An 8,860-nucleotide genomic window follows, 5' to 3' on the forward strand; every position below is an offset into this window, starting at 1 on the left:
CTCTGAAGTCACCTTGTTCTTCTACTTCTTCTCCCTTTCTCAAGCTTCCTTCCATCTTAGGAAGGCCTTCTGAGCTGTGAGATCTCACCCATACACATCTCCTCCATTAAAACACATTGAACACTGCATCATCAATTCATTTTCCGCTGCACCCTCTGTGTCGCTGGTTTCTTCCGGCTTGGAGTTCTCAATTGCGTGATTCAAGCTGGATTTGGTCTCCATCAGTTGTCGCATTTGCTGGTTCCATTTTATTTCCCTTTTATTTATCAGTGGCCACATTATATCAGTTCTCTGAATTCAAAACAATAGATTAGTGATGAAATTTTTTGAAGAATTATAAAAATGGTTCATCCCAATTCACCGAATCTGGACGAAATAACAAAAATGGAACCAAATTTTTCTTAAGTTTTCTTTTTCCAATTGTTTGATATGAAAATAGAAGGAAATTGTTTAAGAAAAAATTAGGAACGGCATTACCATCACCATAACCATGTTCATGTTAATATATTTGACAGGCAGATTTTTTAAATGTTTTCAACGGACATATAAAGTTGTGTATCAAGGAATGCAAAATAAAAGTATCGTGCCTGAAGGGAATAAAGTAATGAAGAAGTTTGTCAAATAAGAGAATAAATAAAGCATTCGCATTTAGTATAGGTCAAAACTTTAATGATCACAGTGGAGAAACTTAACCTATAACTGGTTATAACACCTTGTTGAAGAAACTAGATCAACTTATTGAGAAGCAATGGCCCCGCATAACCAATACAATCATTAATCACCTGGGAGAATTTTATACAGTTAGTTGATGCATAAATAAATCATATTAAATTTTGGTTTCTTTATGGCCAAAAGAATTGATATTTTAATATTGACATAAATATACTTCATAAAAGACATCCAAATACAAAAACAAGGACATGATAAGGACTCATTATCATATGGAATTCTAAATACCTTGGGCCATGGGATTCTATATACAAACTATCCAAAATTCTCTACTTATTTAAAAATTGAAAATGGTCATATTGTTCTAATAAAGATGTCAAGGTACAAGTAAAACATGCTATGTCATGCACGATGTCATACCATCAATATATTTTCTAGTGGCACAACCGAAATTTCTAGGTACATAAACAATCAGTTATCTATCAGATTAGTTGGGAAACTACCACTATTTGATTGATAGCCCTTGAACCATAGCTTGTTACAGGAATCAATGCATAGTTCAAAACAAAAAGCATCTTCTGTACACATAAACTTACTGAGTTACTGGACAGGCATTAAATTTCCTTTCATTTGAAGATAAAAAGGCTAACTTGCATCTCCACAGAAAAAGTTAGAATCCCATGTTGGAATTGGAAATATGAAAGTGTTGAAGAAGGTATTACTTGGACGAGTTATATTCCAGCAGTCCATCACAGTCATATGGTATAAATATTGCGTATAAAGACTACAGAGTGACGCACAAGCTTTGGTTTCCATCAACTAAGATTTATCCAGTGTGTGGGAGGAAAACACGATTTCGTATTGAAAAATACCTTCAATAAACCCTGGCAGAGGTATGGCCATCCATATGCACTACAGAGTGCTCTAAACAAAGATAGATTAGAGCCATTGTTACTCAGTTGAGCTTGCCACCAGGACAAAATCACATCATGACAGGAAGAAGGACCCATATCAGTCGGTGGTGGCAATAGGTCATCAGAATCTAATTGTTTTACCACACCATTCGAAAGAAGTGGATCCTCCAAAAAACTAAAATTGTGACAGCAAATTCATTCAGAATTAAAATGTGCTCTAGAAACAAAAATGTAATTTTCATATCTATATACAAAATCACATATAATATAAAATGAATACACAATGCTTGCTACTACAATCAAAACAACTCATTTTAAATGGCATCAAATGCTTCCTATACAGCATATAACCAAGGCTATTTACGAATCTAGCATGCCAAACAGTTTAAAGGTCAAGTAAACGGTTTAATGTGTTCAAAAGAGAGAAAGATTATCAATTATAATAGCTTCTTTTAAAATTTTATCTAATGCTTATCAATAATTTTATTGAAAAAAGAAAGTGACTGTGTAGTGTAAGAAACACGTGCCAGTATATACCTGTTTTTGTAAGATGGTCTCTTTATCCTTATCACATGATGGCTATGCCAAATGAGATATTCAAGAGAACAACTAAGCTTTCCGTGATGCAAATTGAAACCTACTATTAAAAGTGCGTCAATCTTTCACATGTGACTTACTGATTCACAACTTATTTGAAAACAAATAAAATTATTAGTAATGAAGATAAACTTGTCATGACCAATTAAGAAAAATCTAAGCACCTTAAATGATGAAATCTTTGTCATCAAATACAAAACTGCCAATATTGCTTTAGGAATCCACCAGAAACATAAAACACGATTGAAGACAATGTGGTGACTGCCGCCACACTTTGTGAAGAAAATAATATTTATCTACATATAAATACAAGTGAATAATTACATTACAACCAATCAAATGCCATAAACTCTATATAAAACTGTAGCTGAGATCTAAAAATCAGGAAGCTTACCCACACCATCAACTCAGAACAGCTATAGAACCATTTATAATATCCAACAATGTGACTACTATGCTCTTTCTTCCACAAAAAAACTTGTCTGCAATTGAAAGACATGCTCCAACAGCTGGTATAAAATCCAGGACTATTTTTTCTGGAAAGGTCATCTGTTTATTCAATGTAAACCATCAAATATGAATATCATTTATCTCAGGTACATACTACTGTAGATTACAGAAACTATATGCGGAGATAATGATAGCTTTTCCATGTGAACCAGACGATTTTAATTCCACAAAGTTTGACAATATTGGACAATCACTTGCTGTAGAGAACATCTTACAGAGAAACACTACAGGATAAGAAGGCTCGCAAGTAAGTGTTGTGCATACAGAATGCAGATACTAGTTTATAGAATTTTTACATCATACCAGAATTTCCTCCAAGATGAAGATAATAGGGTCTGTTGGGGTTGTGTTACGTCCACGCTACTGTTGGTAGCAGTGACCATATTTATATGCAAGAAAGAAGAAGGTCAAGAACAAACAAGAAGAAGACGGAAGTAGATTAAGAACAATCAAGAAGACGGAGGGTAAAACCAGTAGCAGCAGAGTGTGAATTAACTCTGGATCTGAAACCATATTGGAAATCTTGGTTCAAATAAAAAGAGGATAAAACTTGTATGGAGAATGTGTATGCATGAGATGAAAACACCACAAAAGGGGCTGCATGTACATCAACACATGTCCATAAAAGCCAAGAGGAGTTTAGGAGTAAGAAACTGTTTTCTTATTTTTCTCTTGATGTGAATGAAGATAAGCCTATATATAGGCTTTTACAGAATAAATGAAAAATAACAGAAAGGAAAACGGAAAACGGGTTTCTTAACATCCCTTAACAAAAACTTCTAAGATCAGTGAGTACCTGGCCATTTGACCTTCGATCAATCTTCTGACTAAATCTAAGCACAACGACCATAACAACAGTCACTATGTTAACTCCAAAACCTAAAATAGTACGAAATATTAAGGAAAATCAATTCTTTTGAATTCAAATGTAATACAAGTTCTAGAATGTTGTAGAAAAGCCTAAGATAGGAAGAAAAATCAAGAATAGTCTACATGTGTGAAAGTCTAGAACATCCCACATAAGTTATGGCTAGTATGTTCTAGAATATTCTATGGGTCTATAAATACTCATGAACTCTACCATTTCATGTATGTAGACAAGAAGCCAACATCTACAACAACTAAGACAACTACAACATTTCTTCCAACTACTACTTCTACATCCTACTATCTCCACATTTCCTCTACCTTATCAACTACTCCTTTCACAACCTTTAAATACTAACAATATGTATTTGTGTGTATAGTGAGTGAGCTGAAACTAAAATCTTAAAAAGAATGAGGATATATGTCTTCAAAGCAGTCAGAAAACCTCTCTCCATCCAAATTTGTAAACCAAGAAAAAAGATACAAGTAAGGATGAGATTCCAATGAATTTTCATGATCTTTAATGTACAGACATTAAGTCACACTATGATATTCCTTTAATTTTTAGTCATTTCTCAATATCTTAGAAAGAATGTTAATCACTAAGATGTAGTATCACAGTGTATTTAATTTTGAATTTTGAAGTCAAGCTATCAAAAAAGAACTACTGAAGCAAAAAGAAACCGATATTATTACTTTCGTGTTCAAAAGAAAGAAAAACCAAGAAACTGTACTGCTAACGGTAAAAACAGAGAAATAAACACCCCTAACCTAATAAAACCAGAAATATTACTTGAGAATTAAACTGTAAAATAATTCTAGAGGGCTTGATTGATCCCTCTCATAATCTTCTATTTATAATAATAAATTGATACAAGAGTACATGATAATTAGAGTAACCTAGACACAATTTAANNNNCATGAACTCTACCATTTCATGTATGTAGACAAGAAGCCAACATCTACAACAACTAAGACAACTACAACACTTCTTCCAACTACTACTTCTACATCCTACTATCTCCACATTTCCTCTACCTTATCAACTACTCCTTTCACAACCTTTAATTACTAACAGTGGTATCAGAGCTACGTTCGGTCATCTACTGGGCGTAGATAAAATTTTCAACTACCTTAAATAAAACTATAACCCCATTTTGTACTACCTCCAAAATATTTTCTCAACTCATGGCTACTACCAATCAAACATCATCACTTCNAGTNCCTATTTTCANAGGAGAAAATTATGATTTCTGGAGTGTCAAAATGAAGACATTCTTCCGCTCTCAAGATATATGGGACATCATAGAAGAAGGATTCACTATTCCAAAAGACACCTCCACTCTTACTGCAGCTCAAAAGAAAGAGTTGAAGGAAAACAAACAGAAGGATTCAAGGGCTTTATTTATTCTTCAACAAGCAGTTGATGACACAATTTTTCCAAGGATAATTGGTGCCACAAGTGCAAAACAAGCTTGGAACACAATACAAGAGGAGTTTCAAGGAAGTGACGAGGTACGCAATGTTAAACTTCATTCACTAAGATGAGAGTTTGAATTATTAAGAATGAAAGAATCTGAGACCATTAAAGACTATTATTCTAGAATAAAAGAAATAGTTAGTCAGATGAGAGCCTATGGGGAAAATATTCTTGAAAAAATGATCGTTGAGAAAATTTTAATTTCAATTCCCCAAAAATATGATGCAATCGCAACTGCGATTGAACAAACAAAAGATTTGGCTACATTGTTAGTAACACAACTAATGGGCTCTCTTGAAGCTTATGAACAAAGATTGAAAAGGCATGAAGAAGACTCAATTGAAAATGCCTTTCAATCAAAACTAAAATTGCAGTCTCAGAAAGAATGTGAAGAAAATAAAAATAGAGGAGAAATTTCTAGAAATAAAGAAAATTCTAGAAGCTTCTTTATGACTCATCAAGGAATATCCTCCATGTGGCATCTGTAAAAAGACTAGTCACTTGGAAAAAGATTGTTGGCATCACGGAAAATCTCAATGCCACTATTGTAAGAAATTTGGTCACATAGAAAAGTATTGTCGTAATAAAAATAAGCATCAAGCAAACTTTGCGGAAGAAGATAATCAAGCAAACTCTTATTCTATGCCAATCAAGAATCTCCTGGTGGAGAAGGAAGATGGTACTTGGATAGTGGATGCAGCAAACACATGGCGAAAGATCAAAGCATCTTCAAAGATATTGATAAATCTGTCAATGTCAAAGTTCGACTAGGAAATGGCACCACAGTGGAGTCTCGAGGCAAAGGAACTGTCATGGTGGAGATAAAGAAATGTACGAAATTCATCAAGGATGTTTTACTAGTTCCTAATCTTAAAGAGAATCTTTTAAGTATTGGCCAAATGATGGAGAATGGATATTCTCTTCATTTTGAAAAAGATACATGCAAAATTTATGATAGTAAAAGGATAGAAATTGGCCAAGTAAAAATGGAGAAGAGAAATAGAAGCTTTCCTATAAGCTTCAAACCTGGAACTAATATTGCCATGAAGGTAGAAGTTGATGACTCGTGGCTTTGGCATAGGAGATTTGGCCACTTTAACACACATGCCTTAAAGCTTCTATATCAGAAAAACATGATGAGAGATCTTCCATTCTTGAAGGAGAATAATGAATCATGTGAAGGATGTCTCCTCGGAAAACAACATTGATTACCATTCTCGACAGACAAAGCATGGAGAGCAAAAGACTTATTGGAGTTGATTCATACTGATGTTTGCGGACCAATGAGAACACCTTCACATCACAACAATAGGTATTTCATCCTTTTCATTGATGAGTTCTCTAGAATGACATGGGTCTATTTTTTAAAGGCAAAGTCAGAAGTCTTCGGAGTATTCAAGAAATTTAAGGCCCTTGTTGAGAANCAAAGTGGNAANNANANAAAAGTACTNAGAAGTGATCGTGGCAAGGAGTACACATCTCACGAGTTTGACAAATTCTGTGAAGATGAAAGCATAGAGCGACAACTTACAGTTGCATATACTCCGCAGCAAAATGGCGTGTCAGAGAGAAAGAATCGCACAGTTATAGAGATGGCAAGATCAATGCTAAAAGAGAAAAACATGCCTAACACTTTTTGGGCAAAAGCAGTCTACACTGCAGTTTACATTCTAAACAGATGTCCAACTAAAGCAGTCCAAGACAAGACTCCTATTGAAGCTTGGAATGGGAGAAAGCCATCAGCTAAACACTTACAAGTATTTGGGTCTATCTGCTACATACATGTTCCTGATCAAAGGAGGCACAAGCTTGAAGACAAGACTATACGAGGAATATTCTTGGGATATAGAACACAATCAAAAGGCTATCGAGTCAACAACCTACAAACAAAAAAGCTCATCATCGGTCGAGATGTTGAAGTTGATGAAAATGCTTCTTGGAATTGGGAGGAAGAAAAAGTTGTTAAAAGCAACATTCTACTTCCAGTGCAACAATCTCAAGAAGAAACTCAAGAAGAGGCAGAAAATTTAGGTACGCTTTCTCCACCTCCACAACAACAAGATTCTTCATCTGAATCTAGTCCAAGAAGAGTAAGATCTTTGGTAGACATATATGAAACTTGCAATATAGCCATGATTGAGCCTAATTGTTATGAAGAAGCATCAAAGCAAGAAGTATGGGTCAAGGCTATGGAAGAAGAGATTAAAATCATTGAGAAGAATAACACTTGGGAACTCGTAAATTGCCCTCATGGAAAAGACATCATAGCACTGAAATGGATATATAAAACAAAGCTTAATCCTAATGGAACTATACAAAAGCACAAGGCAAGATTGGTCGCTAAAGGATACTCACAACAACTAGGAATAGACTACAATGAGACATTTGCTCCAGTTGCTCGCTTAGATACAATTAGAGTCTTAATAGCTCTTGCAGCACAAAAAGTATGGAACATCTATCAACTAGATGTCAAATCAGCCTTTCTAAATGGAGTGCTCGAAGAAGAAATTTATGTTGAGCAACCATAAGGCTTCATCAAAAAAGGAAATGAAGGCAAAGTACTAAGACTAAAAAAGGCATTATACAGCCTAAAGCAAGCTCCTCGAGCATGGTATAGCAAGATTGATAAATACTTCATCGATCAAGGATTCAGGAGGAGCAAGAGTGAGCCAACACTATATATTAAGNCACAAGGTCAGTACCATCTCATTATCTCTTTATATGTCGATGATCTTATTTATACAGGAAACAACATAGAGATGATGAAAGAATTCAAAGAAGACATGATGAAGACATTTGAAATGACCGACCTTGGCTTGATGAACTATTTCCTCGGTATAGAGGTAAAACAACAAAAAGAAGGCATATTTATCTCTCAAAAGAAACGTATTGAAGCTCTACTAGAGAAGTTCAAGATGAATGGTTGTAAACTTGTCGCTACACCGTTGGTGGTAAACGAGAAGCTACAAAAAGATGATAGAGCACAAGAGGCAGATGCATCACGCTACAGGAGTTTAATTGGAAGTCTCTTGTATCTCACAGCCACACGACCAAACATTATGTATGCTACAAGTCTTCTGTCAATATTCTTGCAAAAGCCAAGTCAGATTCATTATGGAGTAGGAAAAAGAATTCTAAGATATCTACAAGGCACAAAGGAGTTTGGTATATGGTACAAAACCATGACTAATTCAAGAATGATTGGCTACACAAATAGTGATTGGGCAGGATCAATGGACGACATGAAAAGTACGTCCGGATACGCTTTCTCACTAGGATCCGGTATTTTATCTTGGGCATCAAAGAAGCAAGCAACCGTGGCACAATCAACAGCAGAAGCAGAGTATGTAGCAGCTGTTGAAACCACAAGTCAAGCAATATGGCTACGAAGAATACTTGAAGAAATGGGTGAACCACAAGATGGACCGACTATTATTTATTGCGACAACAAATCGGCAATAGCAATAGCAAAAAATCCAGTCCATCATCAAAGAACAAAACACATAGCCATTAAATATCACTTCATTCGAGATGAAGAGACTACTAAACTAATTCGACTCGAGTACTGCCCAACAGAAGACCAAATTGCAGATATCTTTACGAGGGCATTACCACGACCAAGATTTGAACTACTACGCACTATGATGGGAGTTACCGAATTTGCATTAAGGAGGAGTACTAAAGTGTAATGCAAATTCTAGAAGAATGTAGAAGCACCTTAGATAGTAGAATTCAAATGTAATACAAGTTCTAGAATGTTGTAGAAAAGCCTAAGATAGGAAGAAAAATCAAGAATAGTCTACATGTGTGAAAGTCTAGAACA

At 35.0% G+C, this 8,860-nt stretch overlaps 1 long non-coding RNA gene across 1 annotated transcript; it reads right to left on the reverse strand.

The window, feature by feature from the left end:
* Positions 1 to 963: 963 nt before the first annotated feature.
* LOC106754447 lies at positions 964 to 2,646 on the reverse strand. The gene is made up of 4 exons (XR_001375305.2): positions 2,575 to 2,646; positions 2,345 to 2,476; positions 2,121 to 2,220; positions 964 to 1,758 (listed from the first exon to the last, which is right to left on the reverse strand). It is a non-coding gene; the product is annotated as an uncharacterized LOC106754447 (long non-coding RNA).
* Positions 2,647 to 8,860: the final 6,214 nt, after the last annotated feature.

Source organism: Vigna radiata, unplaced genomic scaffold (assembly GCF_000741045.1).
Source record: "Vigna radiata var. radiata cultivar VC1973A unplaced genomic scaffold, Vradiata_ver6 scaffold_212, whole genome shotgun sequence".
NCBI lineage: Eukaryota > Viridiplantae > Streptophyta > Magnoliopsida > Fabales > Fabaceae > Vigna > Vigna radiata.